At 38.6% G+C, this 22992-nt stretch overlaps 1 long non-coding RNA gene across 1 annotated transcript in view; it reads right to left on the minus strand.

Annotated features, from left to right (window-relative positions):
* Positions 1–4953: 4953 nt before the first annotated feature.
* The window catches only part of LOC119530960, a 49021-nt gene continuing 30982 nt past the window's right edge, over positions 4954–22992 (minus strand). The window contains exons 2-3 of the long non-coding RNA XR_005216157.1: positions 18470–18546; positions 4954–5034 (exon numbers count right to left, since the gene is read on the minus strand). This is a non-coding gene — a long non-coding RNA (uncharacterized LOC119530960). The remainder of the gene's footprint in view (positions 5035–18469; positions 18547–22992) is intronic.

The following is a 22992-nucleotide window of genomic DNA, read 5'->3' on the forward strand; positions in this document are numbered from 1 at the left end:
TGACACATTCAAATAACAAAAAATGTTAGGCAATATCATAACAGAATAAATTTTTGAAAAATTACTGATAATTCTAATAGATTAAAAGGTAATTCAGAGGCATTAATACTAAAATGAAGCACTTGAGTTTCACATATTTTATGAATACAAATCTGAATTTGTGAATAAAAAGTAAAGACTTTTGGGCAAAAATCCTCAGGCCTTCTGCGGTGGTGAAAGCGGCAGCTAAGGTAATTCACTGGAAGGGAAGTCTGAGTGAAATAGTCCACTCTGTTGGGTGGAGTTGCAGCTCCAAGACAGTGGGGCTATCCCCCATTGTTGTTTTTTTTCCTCTGTCTGATCACTTGGTCTCTGGTATGGGAAAAATTGTTGCTCCATGTTTCTGGTTGTTGGGCTGAAACGGGGATCCCAGGGAACCAAAAATATGAGGGGGAACAGGGGAAGGAAAGAGCTTGGGAAAGCGAATCCAGGAAGTTGTTTTTGAACTCATGTTCTCAGCTCCCCTACCTACCAGTAAATGTATGGATCTCAACATAATTAGCATACCAAAGAATGAACTGCTCTAGTCCTACAGTGAATATTCAATGTTTTAAGGTCTAGATAATTAACATTTTTGGCTTCAAGTGCTATATTGTCTCTGTTGCAACCATTGATTTTGCCATTTCTGATTTTTAGTATATTTTTAGTGAAATATTTTGTTTAAATAAGAGCTGCCATTGTTAGTCATTAAACTCAATATTGTCAGCCTGAAAAATAGTGTAATTAATGAGGTAGAAAAGAGCCTTCCAGATGAAATGCACCATAGCACTCCAGGAAAGCTTAAAATAAAAACTTGTAATCTGTTACATTATAATGTTTTCAAATCTCTTAGCAAATTAGGATAATTCTGATTTTGAGATGGTATCTAATGTAACAGAATACGTCCACAACGGTAATAAATGTAAAATACAAGAGCTAATCATTCCTATATAGGTAAAAGATGGTAAAAGTTCATGATAATGTAATGAAATAGTGTGAAATATAACAATATGCAGCTTGATGAGATACTGGTGAAATGTGATCCCTCAGTCATTGCTGTTGATAGTGAAGCTTCTCCAGAAATTTCCACCATAGCCATACTACAAATGTAAATAACAAAACAAAACAAAAACAATCAGCCAACACCCAAAACTCTCAGCATAAATGTGCTTTGCAGCTGTGTTTAAAAAGCCGGTAGAAATATGTGATGATGTTCTCTCCAGTGTTAGGTGAGGAACCACTTCTCTGCAGAAGGGTGGTTTGGTGTTTCTGCTCTGCTATCAATTGTTGCTGTGAAACTGTAAAATACATTTTATTGATGTTATCCTTTGTTTTATCATTTAAACCATGGCTAAATTCATAGAATACGACACATATATATTTTCTGAGTTTAATTAAATGAAGATTTGCAGAACAAAAACCTGTCACAAAACTACCCCTGAATAGTACTAGTTGAAGATAATATTACCATTTTTTTAAAGTTTATAATTCACTGGTTTTAATATAGTCAAAAAAATGTGCAACCATTCACTAGTCAATTTTAGAATATTTTCATCACCTCTATAGGTTTCCCTATTCTGTACATTCATTTGAACGGAGTCATAGTATGTGGACTGTGGTGATGATTTATTTCACTTAGCATAATGTTTCAAGACTCATGGAAGTTGTAGCATGCATCAGCACTTCATTTCTTTTTACAACTCAATGATATTTCCATTGTGTGGATATTTCCCACATTTTGTTCATTCATTTGTCTGTTGAGGGACATTTGTTTTTCTTTTCCTACCTTCTGGCTATCATGAATAATGCTGCTATACATATTCACGTACAAGTTTTTGTGTGGACATATATTTTCATTTCTCATGGGTATATGCCCAGGAATGGAGTTGCTGGGTTAAATGGTAATACCATTTAGTTGTCTGAGGAACTGCCAGATTGTTTTCCAGAATGGATGCACCATTTCCCTTTCCCCCCAGGTGCATAGGGCTTTGATTTCTCCACATTCTCACCAAAACTTGTTATTAGCTGATGCTTTGATTCTAACCATCCAAATAATGTGCTGAACCATGACAATTGGTTTCCCAAAATCTACTGCATTCTTGGAATTAACCTTAATTGACCATGTTGTAGTATTATTGTAGTATAGCTCTTGATTAAATTTGCTAGTTATCATTATGTTTTATATATAATATGTCTAAACTCACGTAAAAACAAATGTAGTGTTATATTAATGTATTTTATAAGTAAATGTACAAAAAGAGGGATAGGAAAGACTTAATTTGGGTTGTGGTCAGCACTGCAACATTCAGTTGCTGATATCATGGATAGAAGATTGTCTTTCCATTCCTCTTTTTTTAAAATTTCAACTCTTATTTTGTTACCATCAGCATGAATTTCTCTTAGAAAAACATAGTTAACACTGAAAAAGAATATGTGGAACTTTACCTAGTGATCCTGGAAAATGTCGAAAGTTCAGAAGCACCTCCCATCCCCCACTCTCTGCATTCTGAAAAATCATATACTTCAAAGAACCTCCCTTCCCTAAATGACTTCAATAACACTCACAGGAGCCATTCTTGTTTATTCATGACAAGATCAGACTCAGACCCTCCACAGTCCCCTTCTTTACCATATAAATGATTAGCCGAACTGCTTATCCCCTCTTACCAATCAGAACAAAATGATTGTTAACCAAACTTGGGTGAAGCTTCTCTTCTTCTCCCAGATCCCTGATTTTCAGCCCAGCCTCAGCCTCTAATGAAGGACTCAGTGTAAAACATTGCATAATCTACTTTGATAATGTCCCCCTTTCATCTCACTTCCCCACCTCCACATACCTGGTTCTTCCTAGACTGATTTACTCCTTGCTTTAGTTTCCAGCTGCTGAAACAAATATCATACAATAGGTTCACTTAAACAATGGGAATCTTTTTGGCTCACAGTTTTGAGGAGAAGAGAAGTCCAAATTCCAGGCATCAGCAAAGTGATACTTTCTTCCAGAAGACTGTGGCATTCTGTAACTGGCTGCCAGCAATGGGTAGTCCTTGGTTTCTCTGTCACACATCAGTGTACATGTTAGCCTCTCCTGGCTTCTCTCTCCATCTGTCTTTCACTCTGCTTGTAAAGGCCTCCACTAAGCCAGACTAAATCCCACCCTGATTCAGTGGGGTCACACCTTACCTGAAGTCACATTTTGAAGAGAACTTACTTACCATGGGTGCACACCCAACAGAATGTGGCTCAAGACCAAGAACATGTACAAACTGGGGTGCACAGTTGAAACCACCACAGTCCTCTCTACTAAAGAAAAAATATTTTTACTGTTCTAGTTTGCTAATGCTGCAGAATGCAAAACACCAGAGATGGATTGGCTTTTATAAAAAGGGGGTTTATTTGGCTACACAGTTACAGTCTTAAGGCCATAAAGTGTCCAAGGTAACACATCAGCAATTGGGTACCTTCACTGGAGGATTGCCAATGGCGTCCGGAAAACCTCTGTTAGCTGGGAAGGCAGGTGGCTGGTGTCTGCTCCAAAGTTCTGGTTTCAAAATGGCTTTCTCCCAGGACGTTCCTCTCTAGCAAGCTTGCTCCTCTTCAAAACATCACTCACAGCTGCACTGAGTTCCTTCTCTTTGAGTCAGCTCATTTATATGGCTCCACTGATCAAGGCCCACCCTGAATGGGTGGGGCCACGCCTCCATGGGAATATCTCATCAGAGTCATCACCCACAGCTGGGTGGGGCACATTCCAAGCAAATCTAATCAGCACCAAAACATCTGCCCCACAAGACTACATCAAAGATAATGGAGTTTGGGGGACACAATACATTCAAACTGGTACATTTACCTAACAGTTGAGAACTTGCAGAGTGTGAGCCCTATTGCAATAGACCCATATCCACATCCCTTTTCAATATTCCTTTGAATAAAGTCTCTCCTCATCAAATCTGTATTTGTTATCTATTTGATAGTTAATGGTTACTTGACTCTGATCAAGATTGGGTGCTACCTACTGTTCTGGTTTGGTAAACCTGACAAAATACAGTATACCAGAAATGGGTTGGCTTTACAATGGGGATTTATTAACTTACACTTCATAGTTCTTAGGCTGTGGAAATGCCCAACTCCAGATTATCAGCAGGATGATACCTGGACTCTGAAGACAGGCTGCTGGTGTCGGGGGCACCTCTGTCATATGGGAAATTATGTGGCTGGCATCTGCTGGTCTTTCACTCCTGGGTTTTGTTGCTTTCAGCTTCTGGTTCCAGTGGTCTCCTCTCTGGGCTTCTGCATGTCCTCTCTTAGCTTCTCCAGAGCTTTTCTCCAAACTTCTCTGGGTCTTCTGTATGTCTTTTATCATCTTATAAAGGAATGCAGTAAGAGAATTAATACCCTCCTTTAATTGGCTGGGCCACATCTCAATTGAAATAATCTAATCAAAAGGTCCCACCCACAATAGGTCTGCACCCAAAGGAATGGATTAAAAGAACATGGCCTTTTCTGGGGGTACATTCAGCCTCCAAATTATCATACCTACAGAACCCTATAATCCCCACCAAGGTAATGGTAACTTGTGAGTTCTTTGAACTCTCTCCTGCTCAGTGATTCAGGGATCCTTTGATGAGTTCATCACTCAAACCAGTGTTCTGAACAACTTGCATGTTAAGGCATAGTGTTTCAGTTTGCTAATGCTGCTGCTATGCAAAATACCAGAAATGGATTGGCTTTTATAAAGGGGGTTTATTTTACAAAGTTACAGTCTGAAGGCCATGAAAATGTACAAACAAAGACATCAACAGTAGGGTACCTTCACTAAAGAACACTGACGGCATCTGGAAACCTCTGTTAGCTGGGAAGGCACGTGGCTGGCGTCTGCTTGCTCCCAGGTTGCGTTTCAAAATGGCATTCTCCAAAATGTCAGCTTTCAACAGCCGTCTTCAAAATGTCTTTCAGCTGCAGCTCTGAGGTCCTAAGTCCTAAGGTGACAATGATAAATTTCCCCTGGGCCCTGTGATCCTGGAAAATAGCAAAGATTAAGAAATCCTCCACCCTTCATGACCTGGCAAATGGCTTACTGCAAAGAACTGCCCTTCCCCATATGACTTAGAGAAGACTCACGGATGCCCTCCTTGTTTCCCTATGTCAATACCAGGCACAGGCTCACCAAATTCCAATTGTTGGTCTTATAAATGAGAGCTGAACTGCATGTCCTCACTGATCATTCAGAACAGAAGTCTAGTTAAACAAACTCTGTTTAAACTTCTCTCCTTCCAGGATGCCAAACTGTAAGGGAGTCTCTCAGGAAATAGGCTCTTCAGCATAAAACTTTGTGATTACTATGTGAAACTGCCAAGCTTTCAGCCTACTTCCTCACACCTGCTTGCTCACTCTTCTCCATAAAAGAAAAACCCCTTTATCCTAAACTTTGAGATGCTTGCTGATCATTTGGTCAGACCATTCTCCTCTATTGCAGTTGTCTCTTTCCTGCTTACAGGAATTCTTTCGAATAATGTCTTTCCTTATCAAGTTCAGATTTATGTTTTATTTGACAGTCATTGGTGCCTGCAACTAAGATAGGGTCAGATTTATCACAGGACCCCCAGTCCTCTCATCCAGAAGAGGAGGTATGACTGATTGGGGATCCATTGGTGAGACCGGCTCCCGACCCAGGGCTCCATTATCTGTCTGATAAAGCAAGGTGAGGGCTTCACTTTCATTCTTTTAGAGTAAACTTTTGCATACTACAGACTCATTCAGTGGGTAATCACTTCCTGACTCCTTCCGTTAGAGCCCGTGCTGACCTGGGTGGAAGTCTTCTGGGCTCTTTTGAAGGGAGATCTTATCATGGACTCTTTTGAACTGGACTCTTCCTGGCTTTTTGATGTTTGAGGAGAAACTTCCTGGACAGAAGTTTCCTTTACTCTTTTTTGAGTGGGGATTCACTCCCTGATCCTTGGGCTGGGAATTCTGGGCTCTTTTGTAAGGCTTCTGTTTGTGGAGATCTTGTTTGAATTTTGGCCTTCTGGTCTTTATTTTGACACCTTTACTCACTGTGGGAAATTCTCAGTACTCTGATTCTTCTATTCTGAACACTCCTATTGATTACATATGTTACCACCATGGCACCAACTCTCCTTTTGCTCTGGACGAACTGATTGCAATAAGGGCCCCCCAGAACTTCAGTGGCTTCTTTGTGCAACTTATTTCCCAAAACTAGCTCATCTAATTCCTCTCCCTTTTCATCACCCACCCATTTCTCCTTCCCTCTTTTTACTACCTTTGACCATTCTTGCAACTGTTTTTAATTTTTCTCCTTTCCACTCCAGCCCCTCAACTCCCTACAGTCACCAGAGCTTTTAGGGCCCTCACTCCCATTGGGGCTCTCCAGGTTCAGGGGCCCAAAAAGCAACTACCTGAGGCTAGAATTTTAAGTGGAAAGACTGGATATTATCCACTTAGAGAGATCTCAGAGACACCAAGAGGCTGCTTGGTCTTTATTTCTTCCCTCACCGAAATTGAGTCCACAGCCCCCATAAAATTACACATCAGTGCCTAGAAAATCTTAAAAGACTCCTCCACAATTACTGATGGTGAAGCTTTAGTCTTCATATTGAACAAGTAACCTCAAGTTGCCCCATTTTCCAGGATTTTAATTGCCATAAAAATATGAGTGGAACAAGGACACTTCAAAGTTTGTATCTAACTCATGGCTGAAAATTTAAAAGTTAAAGGTATAAGTTCTCTATTTTTGTCTGTCTACATATGTATACATATTCCTTACCCCCAGATGGTATTACAAATTAACTCATAAAATCCTTTAAGAATGCCTATTCTAACTGGCTTAGAGATAAGTAAGTGCTTAGATGAAATAAATATCCTTAAAAATCCCAGAAATTAAGGGAGCTGTACTTTTAGTACTCCAAGGTTAAAATAAAGTAGTCTTATAAAAACTAACCCAAAGTTTAAAAATTTAAATTCACATAACTTACATAAATCATTGGCACATAGGAATAGTTTAATATTGTTAGGTTAATAAAAATAGTTATGTCTTGTGATTTATTCAGTTAAATGCAATAAAAGTATAGCTTTTATTCTACTTGGATATGTTCTTTTTGAACTTATATAGGTTTACTGATCAAAGAAGCTAGCACTCCATCTACTAGATGTTTTAATATGATTTTAAACATGTACGTTTGTCCTTTATCAAATCGAGTCATTATTCTGAGAAACTTAATTTCATCAGTGATTGTGTTTTTTTTAATATTTGTTTTATTGAAATGCATTCACATACCACACAGTCATACAGAACAAATCGTACATTCGATTGTTCACAGTACCATTACATAGTTGTACATTCATCACCTAAATCAATCCCTGACACCTTCATTACCACACACAAAAATAATAATAATAATAATTAAAGTGAAAAAGAGCAATTAAAGTAAAGAAGAACACTGGGTGCCTTTGTCTGTCTGTCTGTTTGTTTCCTTTCCCTATTTTTCTACTCATCCATCCATAAACTAGACAAAGGGAGTTTGGTCCTATTGCTTTCCCAATCCCATTGTCACCCCTCATAAGCTACATTTTTATACAATTGTCTTCAAGATTCATGGGTTCTGGGTTGTAGTTTGATAGCTTCAGGTGTCTACCACCAGCTACCCCAATTCATTAGAACCTAAAAAGGGTTGTCTATATTGTGCGTAAGAGTGCCCACCAGAGTGACCCCTCGGCTCCTTTTGGGATCTCTCTGCCACTGAAGTTTATTTCATTTCCATAGTGATTGTGTTTTATATCATGACAGCTTGAAGATAGTTTTCAAGATCTTTTGGCAACTTAAAACCCTAGGGTTTTGCTAAATTAGGTATGCAAGGTATGCAGGATATGTTTTTGTTAAGGAAAAGAGGATAGTTTTATTACATTTTAAAAAAAGCAGAACTGATTGAAACCGAATGAGAAAGAGGGAAGTGTAGGAAAAAACATGAATGGATATGAAAAGTGTAGCTTTACAGAAAACGAATCTTATCTCTTGTGGTCAAAACTGGGTAAGATTTTATGGATTTATCTGTAAAATTTTAAGAGACTTAGTATCAAATAGTATAGTGATGCAAATCTAGAATTTAGTTTTTTCTCTGTGAAAATGATAAAATTTTCTTGGTTTATTGGTCTCCATTTAGGTAGAGGTTGTAAAAGGTTATTCTTAACCTACTGAGAAATGGTGTAGAAGGCAGAGATTTCTGTGCCTTATCAGAATAATTTCCTGTGCTTGACATTGACTTTATCATGCCCTTGAGTGTTAAGAAAACCAAGTCTTTTAAAACCAAACCAAACTTTAAAAATAACTAAATCATGTTTAGTTATTTTTTACACTTGTGTTACATATACATTTACTTTTATAATCATTTTATTGACATATTCATTAAATAGATAGCCAAGTAATGCTTCACTAGTGCCCTATAGCCTATTTATCCAAGTGTTCAAACCTCCCGACAGCTTTGGACAGTCTGCTTTCCTAAATCAAATCCTAAAGGATGTTTTACTGATCTCAAACGGTCTTTAGGATTTTTGAGTGGGCCCTTGGAAAATCACAAAAGATTTGTTCTTTCACCTTGTAAAAAGTGAGGTTCTGAGAATAATTAGGGCAGTCTCAGGCTGGGAAAGCGAAGCAGCCCATGCATGTGGAAAGGGTGAGTCTGCCCTGGAGGTCGAGGATGGGCCTTCCGCCTCCATGCTCAGGAGGAGTGCTGTCACCCCAGGCCCCAGGGAGGGTGGAGCACATTCCCTAGGGATTGGGGAGAGCCTGACCACAACCCCACTGTTCAGAGAGGGGAGAGCCTTTGCCCTAGAGAGGCAGAGTCTGGGAGGCACCCTGATGTTTGAGGAGGGTGGGGCCAAGAAGAAGCTGGTCTCCCCAGTATGTGGATATGTCGGCGCACTCACCCCAGTGTGTGGAGAGGAAAGGGCTGCTGCATAAGCCACTGGAAAGGGTTGGACTCCTGCTCTCCCTAACTCCAAGGATAAAACATCATTCTATAAAAAACTCTCAGACTTTGGAATCTAATGGAGTTTGTCCTGTGGGTTTCAGGAACTGTTTTGGTCCCTGAAACCCTGTTTTCCTTACGACAATGGGAATGTTTACCCTATGACTGTCCCTCCTTTGTATGTGGGCAGCAGATAACCTGTTCTGGGTGTCACAGGTCCACAACCAGAGGGGAATTTTGCTTTAGGACAACACCACGCCTGTAACTGATTTTGATGGGATCTTGTACTTACCTATTGTTTCTGAAATGATTTAAGTTTTTGTGATATTGTGATGAGATGAATCTATTTGTGTTTGGAAAGAATATGTTTTTCTGGTGCTTAGGAGGTGGAATGTGCTGGTTTGTGTATTTATGTCCCCCAGAAAAGGCCACATTCTTTAATGCAATCATGTGGGGGCAGATGTATTAGTGTTAATCAGGTTGGAAACTTCTGACTGAGTGTTTCCATGGAGATGTGACCCACCCAACTGTGAGTGACACCTTTGATTAAAGTGTGACCTCTTGATTGAAAGTTTCCATAGAAATGTGGTCCCACCCATTTAGGGTGAGTCTTAATTAGTTCACTGGAGTCCTATAAAAAGAGCTCACAAACAGAGCGACCTCAGAACAACTGAGAGTGATATTTTGAAGAGGAGCTGCAGCTAAAAGAGGACAAAACGCCCCAAGAGCAACATTTTGGAAAACACCATTTTGAAATGCAACCTGGGAGCAAATGGCCATCAGCCACATGCCTTTCCAGCTAACAGAGGTTTTCCAGATGCCAATGGCCATCCTCCAGTGAAGGTACCCGACTGTTGATGCCTTACCTTGGACACTTTATGGCCTTAAGACTTTAACTGAGTAACCAAATACACTCCCTTTATAAAAGCCCCCCTCCCCCCAAAAGAAGAATAATTAGGTACATTTGATATTTAGTAGTTTCATGGGAATTGCTGTCAATTTAAAGACACACTTAATCTTTTCTAGGTAAAATTTGTATGAGTAAATGTTATTAATATACATAATTCAGAACATATTTGCTGTTAACTAGAGATTTGTCAGTGTCCTCACTGTCCATATGTCCTGATGCTTTAACCTAATATTAGACAAAAATACAGTGTTAACAGTCATAATTTAAATTATTGTTAAAAATGTTACCTGTCTCTGAAACACCCAAATTTCCTTGTTTTTATACTGAATTCCCATTAGATCTTTTGATCTGAAAAACTATAAAATGCTACCCATGGCCATTGCAAGTCTCCTGTCATCTACAGATATATGCCATTTTATAACGGCATAAAAAATTATATTTGGTCCCTCATGACTGGCACAATCATAAGCTCCCCTTTTGGGTGATCACTCCAGTCAGCCCTGCCCTGGGTGAAACTGCAACTATCAAAGATTATACTTCCGTATGGTGTGGATAATAAAGAGCAGCCCTCAACTTCCTCAAATGGCCATTGCCACTTTTGCCCTGTACACTGCATAGCTGAAAGCTGCCAATCCCCAGCATCCATGGTAAAACCCCACTCCTCCCCTCTGGGTCACAATAAAGGCATATCCTCTTATTTCCCTCCCTCCACTGGCCCTCACGGGGGACCTAGGTTAGGTAAACCCTGGGCCCCTCCACCTCATTCTCCTTTCTCCCCCTTCAGGCCCTTTGATTTATAAAGCTGTCTTTTCTCTGCTGTGTGGGTATCTGTGTTTGCATCTCATCACCCAGAGAACTTCCATATAACATACAAAACAGTTCTACTCTGATGCTTCCCTGAAAGTGCTTGCAATTGGCTACAGTCAGAGGGCTTCATCTTCAACAAAAAAGGACTGCCACAAAGAGACATGGGATAGAACTATGCCAGATACTCTGGGGCAAGGCTTTTAATGACACTGCTTGTATAATTTTATGACTGTACCACTGGATTGACTCAGATAGGCAGAATTCTAATGGAGAAGATGGTGGGTTCATGATATCCAAATTAATGCAACAAGGATCAATTACATAGGACTGATGGACCTCATAAAAGATGACGACGGGTTTTGTTTGAATATTGCCGATGCTTTAATGTTCTAATTTCTCAATATAAGGGTCCACTTTCTCTGTTCCCTTAAGGTATCCATAACTTAAAAAAAATTAGTAGACAATGCTTTTTTAAGCATAAATGGAATATTTTTCTTTTTCTCCCTGCCTGTTCACTCAGAATTTGGAAACTTGTATTCAGATTCTTATTTTTAGGGCAGTATAATTATTTGTAGAGCTTCAGTAAAAATCTGCCCTACTTGTTAATGGGACACAAATGGAAACATTGATTATATAACCAAGGCTTTGACTTATACATCCTATTTGAAAATGATGTTCATTTAATCGTATATGACCAGACACTTCTAAGCAACTAAGGTTGACTGTTTGGCACCAATGCTTACAAAGTTCTGTTGGAAAAAGGAGCCTGGGTCCTGGCTTATAGGGTTCCCAGGCTTACAGGGGAGAAAGGATGGTCACTTCCTGGAGATCAACCATGTAATTTGAGGACCTCGGGTAAAGAATTCACCAGAATATAGGCCAGCAGGAGAAATCTGGAGGCAAGTTCTTTGCTTTGATTCATGGCTTAAAGAGGAATTTAAAAGTCCTATCCGAGATTCCTTTTGAAAACCTCCATCAATGCAAACTTAAAAAGGCCCATAAGATAAATTACCATTCTTGTCACACCTATGTAAACAATCAGGCCAAATTTAATAAAATAAGTCATTTTACAATGAATAATTATCTTTCTCTGGGATAATCTTTGATAAAAGGAAGGTGACTATAAAGGTAAATTTTATATTTCAAGAGAAAGTGACTACACATTCCTGTTGGTTTTCAAGATTCTGGTCATGTTCATTGTCTTTTAAATTATTTCGTCTTTTTACAAACAGGTACTCTCCCTTACTCCCTCCTCTGTTTGCCCCCCCCCCCCAGTAAACTCTACTCTGCTTTCTATCTCTGCAAAAAAATTTTTTTTAATTTCTAGAAATCTAAGTGATATCACACAATTTCTGTCCTTATAGATCTTGCTTATTTTATTAAGCATAATGTTTTCAAGGTTCTTCCATATTGTAACATGTCTCACAGCTTCACTTTTTCTTATGGCCAAATAATATTACATTGTGTACATGTACCATATTTTGTTTATCCATTCTTTTCATGATGGACATGTGGGTTGTCCCTACATTTTGGCTATTGTGAATAAACCCTGGTGTAAACGAATTTTTTGTGACCCTGTTTTCACTCTCTTTGGGTATATACCTAGAAGTGGGATTGCTGGGTCAAATAGTAATTTTATATTTAACTATTTGAGGATATGTCATGTTGCTTTAGACAGTGACTTCACCATTTTACATTTCCACTAACAATGTGCTAGAGTTCCCATTTCTCTGCATCCTCTTCAACACTTGTTATTTCATTTTTCATTTTTTTATCAATAATAGCCATCCTTGAGGATGTGCAGTGGTAACCCATTGTGGTTTTAATATGCATTCCCCATGCCTAATTATGTTAAGCATCTTTTTATGTGCCAATCTGTTTTCTGGACTTTCAATTCTGTTTCACTGGTATATTTTTCTATCTTTGTGCCAGTATGGTTTGTTTACTCTCACTTTGCAATATAATTTGAAATCAGGATGTGTGAGTCCTCCAGCCTTTTTCTTATTATTCTTAAGATTGTTTTAACTATTCAGAGTCCCTTGAAGTTCAGTATAAGTTTGAGTATTGGTTATTCCATTTCTGCAGAAAAGCCTTTGAAATTTTAGTAGGGACTGTATTGAATTTTTATATTGTTTTGGGTGATGTTGACATATTAACAATGTGAACTCTTCCAATCCATAAACATGGGATGTCTTGCCATTTATTTAGGTCTTCTTTAGTTTCTTTCAGTAGTGTTTCATAGTTTTTGGTAAATAAATCACATGTTTCCTTAGTTATATTTATTCCTAGATACTTTACTCTTTTAGATGCTATAGTAAATGCAATTGTTTTCTTAGTTTACATTTTGAGCTGATTATTGCTAGTTTATAGGATCACAATTGTTTTTTGCCTGTTTATTTGTACCTAATTATTTTGCTTAATTCATTTATAAGCTCTAATACTTTCTTGTGGATTCCTTTGGATTTTCTATATATAAGATAATTTCAACTGCAAAAGGAGTAAAATATTGAATTACAATGGTGAAATCAGACATCCTTGTTTTGTTCCATAGCTGAGGAGGAAAGCTATAAGTTTTTCACCATTGAGTACAATATTATCTTTGGGTTTTTCATAAATGGTCTTTCTCATATTGATAAATTTCCCTTCTATTCCTACCTTTCTGAGTGTTTTTATCAAGAAAGGACACTGAATTTTTTTAATGCATCTCTGCATCTATTGAGATAATCATGTGTGTTTTTTTTTCTTCATTCAATTTATCTGGAGGATTACATTGATTGATTTTAAAATGTTAAACATTCTTGGCATTTCTGGGATGAATTCACTTGTCATGGTGTGTAATCTTTTTAATATCCCATTGGATTTTATTTGCTAGTATTTTGTTAAGGATGTCTGCGTCTATGTTCATAAGGGAAAATGGTCTACAATTTTATTTTCTTGAGATATGTTTATCAGACTTTGGTATCAGAGTGATACTGACCACATAGAATGAATTAAGAAGTGTTCCCTCTTCTTGAACTATTTTGTATCTCTTTGTAAACTGTAAGTAATTAATAGTTTTGTGACCTGCTTGTAAATTGAATGAGATCCTGTCATCTTTCACATTTTTTCAACCTTTAATAATTTTTTAAATACTTGCACTTATATTCATTATCTGGCTACAAATATTCAAATCAGTGTTTCCAATTTTTCTCCCACCCTCCTGATTGGAAGTATTAAGAACTAAAGCCTGACTACCCAGATCCTCATCAGAACCCTAGGTTGTTTCGTAGCTGAACTTTTCCTCCAGGATCTGAAGAAGCAGTGCGAGCTAAGAGCCTGACAACTTGAACCACAACTCTAGAAAGCATCAGTGGGAGATCAGCAGCTCAGCTTCAAGATCCTCAGAGAGTCGTGCTGCCTATGTGTTACCCCAAAATGACTGCTCCACCTCACGACAGATGGATCGGTTGACTACAGGAGAGATGCCCACAGCATCCTCCAGGAGAGTTCTCAGACCCCACCTCACCTTTCTCAGATCAAGGAATTGCCTTGGTTTAACACTGATAAATGACTATCCTTTGTCTTGAACAAAAGGGCTACTGACAATTGTAAATTTTACCTCAGCCCTGTGATTCTCAAAACAGCAAAGGTTAGGAAATCCTGCTCCCTTTGTGTTCTGGAATATCACTTACTGTGGACAATCACCTTTTCTCATAGGACTTGGATAAGGCTTATGGATGCCCCCTTGTTTATCTATGGCAACGATGGACACAGATGGCCCAAATTCTGATTCTCTATGTTATAAAAGATTAGCTAAATGCTTGTTCCCAGTGATCAATAGAAACAAAATGTTTGCTTACCATACTTTAATATTCTCTCCTTCCTCCAGACCCCAAAATTCAGACCTACACTCAGCCTGAGCCAGGATATAATCACAACTTAAGACAGTCTTGCAAAATAGACTGACCTCAGCTTAATATATTCCCAGATCTGAGCACACTAGCCTTTCCTCACACTTCCCTAACCCTGGCCGCCTCATTTCTATAAAAGAAAAACCCTCTTTGTCTATCTTTGGAGGTGCATGCAAGCCTTATGGCCAGAGCATTCTCCCTATTGTAATAACCCCTTTCTCCTCTGTGATAATCCTTTTGAACAAAGTCTCTCCTAATCAAGTCTGGATTTGTTTTTTATTTGACACTGAGTTTGCTTTATTCCCCTAGCCATGATTCACTGTTGCTTTTAAAACTGCATCCTTTCTATGACAACAGAGCTATTTATTTGTGTGACTGTCCACTCGATGCTGTGTCTGGGGCAGCAGGACCTTTGCCTGCTCTGAACACCTGTGTATCCTCTCCATAGGGCAGTGCACCGGCCATGGGGTGGCTGCTGATTCTGTTTGCAAAAGTGAGTGGACAGCTGCAAACACTTCCATTTTCTTACTCAAATTAGCCACACAAGTAGACCACATGTGATTTTTGATAAAATTCTGCAATAATATGCTGCTGTATAGAGGTAAATTTGATATGAATCTTGCCTTCCAAATTTGATACTGGAAGCAATTCTTCTGACCGCTTTGCTAATTCTACTCACAAATTCATGCATATGGCATATGCTTCCCTTCCATTTCACCAATATGTACGGTGTGTCTTACCTTGTGATACCTAGATATGTGCCACTCTGCTTCGGTGGTCAGGGAACTTTAAGGCAATTCCAGGTCATTGCCTTCATGAATGCTCAGGATTAAATGTTTAGTGATAACGTGTTTCATGATGAGCAGAGGAGGTATACTGTGCTCTGTGCATGTGAATTTTTCTTCCTTTCTTCATTCACCAACCTGAATATAAAAATACCAGACTGAAGAAAAATCAACAACTAATATTTATGGAGTCTGTATTTTATTCTAATCTTATTGTTAATTTGTCATATTTGTTTACTTATTGAAGTCACACAGATATCTACGAGATAGCTATTTTGTAATTGTCATGCAAGGGAGAGGAAAATAAATGTGTGCAAGTAAAATAAGTGGAACAGGTCATAGATTTGAGAGGTGGTGAATTTAGGAGAGTTTCACAGTGAATTGAACAATTGCTTCTTATCCTCTCTTCTTAAAACTGGTCATATTCAAATGGAGTTGAGAGGTCACTCTGGTGGGCATTCTTATGCACTATATAGATATCCCTTTTTAGGTTTTAGTGTATTGGAATAGCTAGAAGGAAATACCTGAAACCATTGAATTTCAACAATTGTATAACTATGTAGCTTACATGGGGTGACAGTGTGATTGTGCAAACTTTGTGGAATCTGCTCCCTTTATCCAGTGTATGGACAGACGAGTAGAAAAATGGGAACAAAAAGTAAATGAAAAATAGGGTGGGATGGGGGGAGATGATTTGGGTGTTCTTTTTTACTTTTATTTTTTATTCCTATTTTTATTCTTTTTGGTGTAAGGAAAAGTTCAAAAATAGATTGAGGTGGTGAATGCACAACTATATGATGGTACTGTGAACAGTTGACTGTAAACCACGGATGATTGTAGGGTATGTGACTATATCTCAGTAAAGCTGAATTTAAAAAAAAATTACTGGTCCCATTACCCTGTAAGCAGCACCAGGATGAGGCATTGCCCTCTGTCTGCAAGGGCTGACTCCTCCCCAGATGCAGAAGAGGGGAGTATGACAGATCTGCGAATTCACTTCACCCATTGTGGGTTCTTCTGTGGACCTTCCTCTACTATAGTCTCCATCAAAGAAATCATTAATAATCCCATCCTCCCTGGCTAATGCAATAGGCATAGGACACAATTGCATCAAAGAGACATAAGTTCAGGACTCTGAAGACATTTTCCCTTTCAGAAAAAAACCAAAATCACCTGCATAAAAGAAGACGTTTGTTTTTACCCTTTGCCTTCTCCAGCCTGATGCAAAAACCCTGTCGGTACCAGGAGGATGAAGACAGTACCTTCAGAAAGGGAAGTGGAGACTCTCTGGTGGCTGCATCTATCCTTGATGACATGGTTAGACCACAGTACTATCTTGGGGTGCTTCTCCTGGGATTTTGCTTTGTGTTATCAATACATTTCTAGCTAAACTAGTTATAATGGAATTTTCTGTTTTTTTCAGAGCAGATCACCGTTTTCCTCCAAATTAAGTTGATGCCCATAGGGCTTCTTTACTCTTCTGGCATCATTAGTTTATGTACAGTGCCCCACTGAATGGGTAACCAAATGTCTTAGTTTGTCAGGGCTGCTGCAACAAAGTACCATACACTAGTTGCTTAAAAGAATATTATCTCACATTTCTGGGGCTAGAAATCTGAAATCAAGGAGGCAACAAAGCCATGTTTACCCTGACATCTGCATGGATCTGGCAGTGGCTTGTGGGCAACTCATGGCCTGACTCGATCTGTGAATCTCTTCTAAGTCATATGGGAAAGTATGCTCTCTCTCCCCATCTGTCCTCTACTGACAGTCAAAATTCCTCTTCTTGTAAGAATACCTGCTGCGCTGGATTAAGGGCCCTCCCCAATCCAGGTTGTCCTCACCTGAACTAATAACATCTTCAAAGATCCTGTATCCAAATGGGGTCACATTTATAGGTTCTGAGATTTGGAATTGAATGTATCTTTTTGGGTAAAACAAGTCAATCCATAACAACTGCTTTACTACTACTATTTTGCTATGAAAATGGCAGGCTGTTTTGGTTTAAGAATGGGATTATTCATCTGTTTACATTGAAACAAAAAGTAAAATAGCCCAGTATCATAAAATAGTAAAGCAAAGGGGTGGCTATTCTGAACTCTGGCCCTGCCTGATGGGTGTCCAGTATTCCCCCCGTGAGGCCTCTGTGAATTAACTGGAAACTGGAAGTCAACCTCTGTTACATGAAGTTGACAAGACAATATTGCACTTGTGCTCCAAAAGTTCCAGAAGTCTGGACCTCAGATTACTGGCCACATCCTTTCCATGTGTCTTTGAGACAGTCAGTTGAAAATGAAGCACTCTGACCTGGAGCTGATTCCAAGCACTTTAAGGGAAGAGCCAGAGTTAAAAAATGAATTATCTATTGATAACAAAGACCAACATGGCCACGATTAGCTTATTACTATTTTACAAAGTGAAAGGTTTAATGAGAGTTCATTAAAATAAACAAGGGGTGGCGGCATCTGTGAATCTTTTCTAAGTCATATGGGAAAGTATGCTTCTTTGCAGTAAACCAATTCTGAAACATGAAGTGTGGGGAGGTTTCATTCTTCTCTGTTTTCCAGGATCACAGGGTAAGGTTCAACATAGTCATTCTATTATTCTTCTTCTATAATCTTCTACCCTTTTGGTATGTTGATCAGCTTATTGTTTTTGAGAGAGGAATACATGCTGACTATGACAGAGTAAAAGATAATCAAAAAGAAAAAAATTAGGAATTTCCAAGAAAAATTCAGAAAAATAAGTTAAAATACCAACTTGTACCACTAATTCCAGCTATTGAACAATGTACCAGTGTCCAGTACCAAAATAAAGGCTCATGTCCCTATTTCCATATGATGTTTATAATTAGTGATACATTAGTGTGTATTACTACATTTTTTTCTTTGTGAATTTTTTTAAACATGTTATACATAACATAATGATAACATTAATTTCAAGTAATAATTATCCAGGGGTAATTTTGTGCCAGGTATTGTTCTGAAATTCTTCATTTACTTAAAATTTAGAAAATATATAAGCATATATGTAGTGTGTTTTATCAATTTAATGAAAGGATAATACACACAGTATACTTACAAATTTCAAGGCAATAACTAATCACAGAGTGGAAAGATTAAACCATACTTCTCAGTGCAGGAGCTAAGTTCTTCACCCTGTACTTGAGAGAAAACATCACATATTTCTGTTGCTTTTTTTACATATAGATATAAAGAATATTTATTACTTAGAGTTTAGTTAGTTTTGTTTAATTTTTTTCTACCTTTATACTATAGCTGTTGTATAAATTTCTGGAGAAACTTCACTATCAACAGTGTTCACATTTCAACTGTACCACATCAAGCTGCATATTATACTAATTTATAAAATATTATATTATAATTAATGATATATTATATTTCCAAGTATATTATTAGCATTAAAACGAACTATTACAATCTTTTAACTACAAAGGAATGCTTTACTGTGCTGGTTTGGATCTATTATGTCCCCCCAAAAAGCCATTTACTTTAATGCATTCTTGTGGGGGCAGACTTATTAGTCTTTTGATTAGGGTGGGACCTTTTGATTGAATGTTTCCAGAGAGATGTGACCCACCCAACTACAGGTAAGACCTTTTGACTAGATAATTTCCATGGAGGTGTGGACCCGCTCATCCAGTGATTAGTTCACTGGAGTCCTTTAAGAGAGCTCATGGAGAGGAGCAACTCAGAGAAGCTCAGAGAGACATTTTGGAGAGAAGCTAAGATATGTAATCCAGAGTTTGCCCCCAGGAGAAGCTAGAGCCAGCAGAGTGCTTGGAGATGCAGACAGAAGGAAGTTTGGAGATGCTAAGCTAAGAGATGAAGCCCAGAGGTTGTCCTTGAGAAGCTAAGAGAGGTCTCCCAGATGCTTAGAGAGAAGCGCCCTGGGAGAAAGAAGCACCAATGCATAGTCTGCTGGTGGTACTTTTCCTGGTTCTCCAGAGCTGAGACAGAGGAGCTAAGACAAAAGCCCAGAGACATTTTGGAGAAAGCCATTTTGAAACACAACCCAGGAGCAAAGGACCAGCAGACACCAGCCATGTGCCTTCCCAGCTGACAGAGGTGTTCCAGACCATCAGCCTTTCTTCACTGACGGTATCCTCTTATTGATGCCTTGGTTTGGACACTTTTATGGCCTTAGGACTGTAAATTTGTTAAGTCCCCTTTATTAAAGCCAATCCATTTCTGGCATTTTGCATAACAGCAGGTTTAGCAAACTGGAACATTTACTTTTCTATTTATTACTATTGTGGCCATATTCCTTTATAGTAGTTACCATCCTCAAATAAGAACCATCCAAATTTGCTAAGGAATTCAAAAATTTAAAAAGGTAATTTATTAAAAATGTCCCTTTTTTCATAAGCTTTGCAAAGGTCTTGTGATAAATTCAATCTGGAATTGAATTCTACCTCATTACTCTATTATCCTCACTGCTAATACTGAGGTTCATGAAGAAAATTGGGAGCTGTTTTGGGAACTAAAAAAATTTACTAAGAAATTTAATAAAATTGATAATTATAAGTTCATAAAAGCCAGTAATTTTAAAACTTTTACTAATCTTATTTAAACACAGCACTCCAGTTTAGCTTCATTTTAATCAATAACATCGTCAAAGATCCCATTGCCAGTTGGGGTCACATCCATGGGCTCTAGATTAGGATTTAAGCATATATTTTTGGGAAACACAGTTTAAAACATTACATAAGCTTTGCTTCTAATTTTCTCCTACAAATGACAGAGCCTACCAGGTTGTTTTGAGAATGGTATTATTCTTGTTTATACCTTGAAACAAGAAGTAAAGTTGCCTGGGATCATGAGTCTGTAGTAGTTAAGATCCTCCAGAGAAACAGAACCTACAGAAAATGTCAGTGTGTATTTATGTATTAACTCATTTATCTGTCAATATTTCTCTCTCTCTGTCTATATATATCTTTACCTATATTTAATTATTATGAGAAATTGACTCAAATGATTATGAAGTGTTTTGGTTTGCTAAAGCTAACAAAATGCAATACACTGGAAATGGGCTGGCTTTTAACAATGGGGATTAGCTTATAAACTTACAGTTCTAAGGCAGTGAAAAATCCCCAGTTAATGCATCAGCAGGAGGATACCTTCTCTGAAGAAAGGCTGCTGGCATCTGGGACACCTCTGTCACATGGGAAGGCACATGGCCAGTGTCTGCTGGTCCTTCTCTCCAGGGTTTTGTTGCTTTTGGCTTCTGGTTTCAGTAGCTTCTCTTTTCTCTGTGAGCTTCTCTTAATTTCATCTCTGAGCTTCTCTATGTGTTTTATCCTCTTATACAGGACTCCAATAAGGGGATTAAGACCCACCTTAAAGGAGGTGGGTCGCATCTCAATTGAAATAATCTAATCCCATCCACAATTGGTCTACATCCACAGAAATGGATTAATAGAACATGGACTTTTCTGTGGTACATAACAGCTTCAACCTACCACATGAAGTGTGGCAAGTTGGAATTTGGCAGGGCAAAGTATAAGCAGGAAACTTTGATAAAGATGTTGCTGAACTTGAGACAGAACTTCCCAGAGAAACCTGCCTTGCTGAAGTTGAGGCAGAAATTCTTCTTTTTGACTTCTGACTTCTACTAGTTTCTACTTCTGTACCCAATTTGCTTGGCTCATAAGGACTTTAATCATATTGGATTAATGCCTTCCCTCATTAGTTTGGGCACACCTTAGTTAAAGACTACAGCTTCAAGGTTCTAGTTACAAATAGGTTAAAACCCACAGGATTAGGTGTTAGAACATGAACATGTCATTTGTGGGCAACATGATTCAATTCCCAACAGCCCATCATCTGCACCCCCAAAAGATATTGTTCCCACATGCAAAACAGACAACATCCCCAAAGCTTTAAATCATTTCAGTGACAACTCTAAGTCCAAAGCCTCATTAAACATAAGTTGTGGGCATGGTCCATTCTGGGTCAAAATTCCTTTCCCTCTGTGGACCCCTGAAACCTAGAAAACAAGTTATCTGCTTTCTAAATACAATGGTAGAGCAGGCATAGGATACATATTCCCATTGCAGAAAGGAGAAATTGGAAGGAAAACATAGTCCATAGGTTCCAAGCAAGTCTGAAATCCAGCAGGGCAATTTCCATTAGATTTCAATGTCTTAGAGTCAATTGTGAATGGATAATTCATCTTCTAGGTTCTGTTGAAGCAGCAGCCCAATTCTTTCCAATCATTAAGTAGTGGCCACACTCTTAGGGAATGTCAGGGCAGAAGGCAAGTCCCCGCTAAACACCAGGGTAGTAACTCCTCTCTCTTAACCAGAGAGTTCTCTTAGGCCCAAACTTCTACTTCATGTTTCTGCTCTTGAAGCCACTCTTCCTTCATTTCACTCAGTCTCTGTCCTTTCCCATCCAGGCTTTCAGTACTTCTGCTGATACAAAATTAAACAAAACAAAACAAAAAAAACATTTGGCTTTTCCTGCAATTCAAGAGGGTCCAAGCCTTCAGACAGAAAGACTTTCCACAGATCCTTCCTGGATGAGTGCATCCCCAGTACTGACATCCCTTGAGATGGTCAACTGAATCCATCATTCGTGTGCCTAATCTCCTTAGCAAACAGCTGCTCAGCCAAATCCTCACAGAGTCTACTTCTCTGGTGTCTCACCTTTGGGAAACTCAGGAAGGGCTCTGTCAGACACGTTTCTTGCACTAGCCTCGGTGCATGCTTTCTGGATAGACTGAGAGTTTTCTAAAGAATCAATTGCCGGTTACTTTCTCCTTAAAATTGCAGACCTCACTTTCCTCTCATTTTTTTTACAATAGGAAGGAAAAACCAGGCTGCACCACCCACATTTTGCTTGGAAATCTTCTCAGCTAAATATCCAAGTTCATTGCTTACACTTCTTACTTCCCTCAGATCACAATTTTGTTAAGTTCTCCACCACTTCATAAAAAACAGCCAGATTTCCTCTATATTCCCATAACACTATAATCAGTTGCTTCTAAGTCCTCACCAGAAGCACCCAAAATGTCCACATTTCTATCTTATTCTGTTCATGAAGATTATATATATGTATATAAACAACAGGAAGGTATTGTCTCATGGTTTTGGAGGCCAGAAGTTCACAATCGAGCCATTCTTTCTGCCAGAGTGTAGCATTCTGGTGCTGGCTTGCTGAAAACCTTGGGGTTTTAGATTTGCATCTCTGCCTCTGCCACACAATGACCTGCCTCATTTTCCAGCTCCTTCTGACTTGTGGCTTCTACTTCTTTCTGCTTCCTTATCCAGTTTCCTTTGGTTATCTTGACACCAGTTGTTTGGGTTTAAGGCTTACTCTCATTCCTTTTGGCCATACCTTATCTAAATAATAACATCAGTAGGTTCTGTGTACAAATAGCCTCAATCCCAAGGGGCTGGGGGTCAGGACTTGAATATGTCTTTTGTGTAGGAAATGATTCAGTCTCCAACAGGGATTAAGGCAGAGGGGTGACTGTTCTCAGCTGTGGCCCCATATGCTGGGAGCCCAGCACTACCCATTCAGCTCCGAATCTGGAGACCAGAAGCCACCCTGTGTTACATATGGTTGATAAGACAATAA

The sequence above is a fragment of the Choloepus didactylus genome, chromosome 4, assembly GCF_015220235.1.
Source record: "Choloepus didactylus isolate mChoDid1 chromosome 4, mChoDid1.pri, whole genome shotgun sequence".
In the NCBI taxonomy this organism is placed as follows: domain Eukaryota; kingdom Metazoa; phylum Chordata; class Mammalia; order Pilosa; family Megalonychidae; genus Choloepus; species Choloepus didactylus.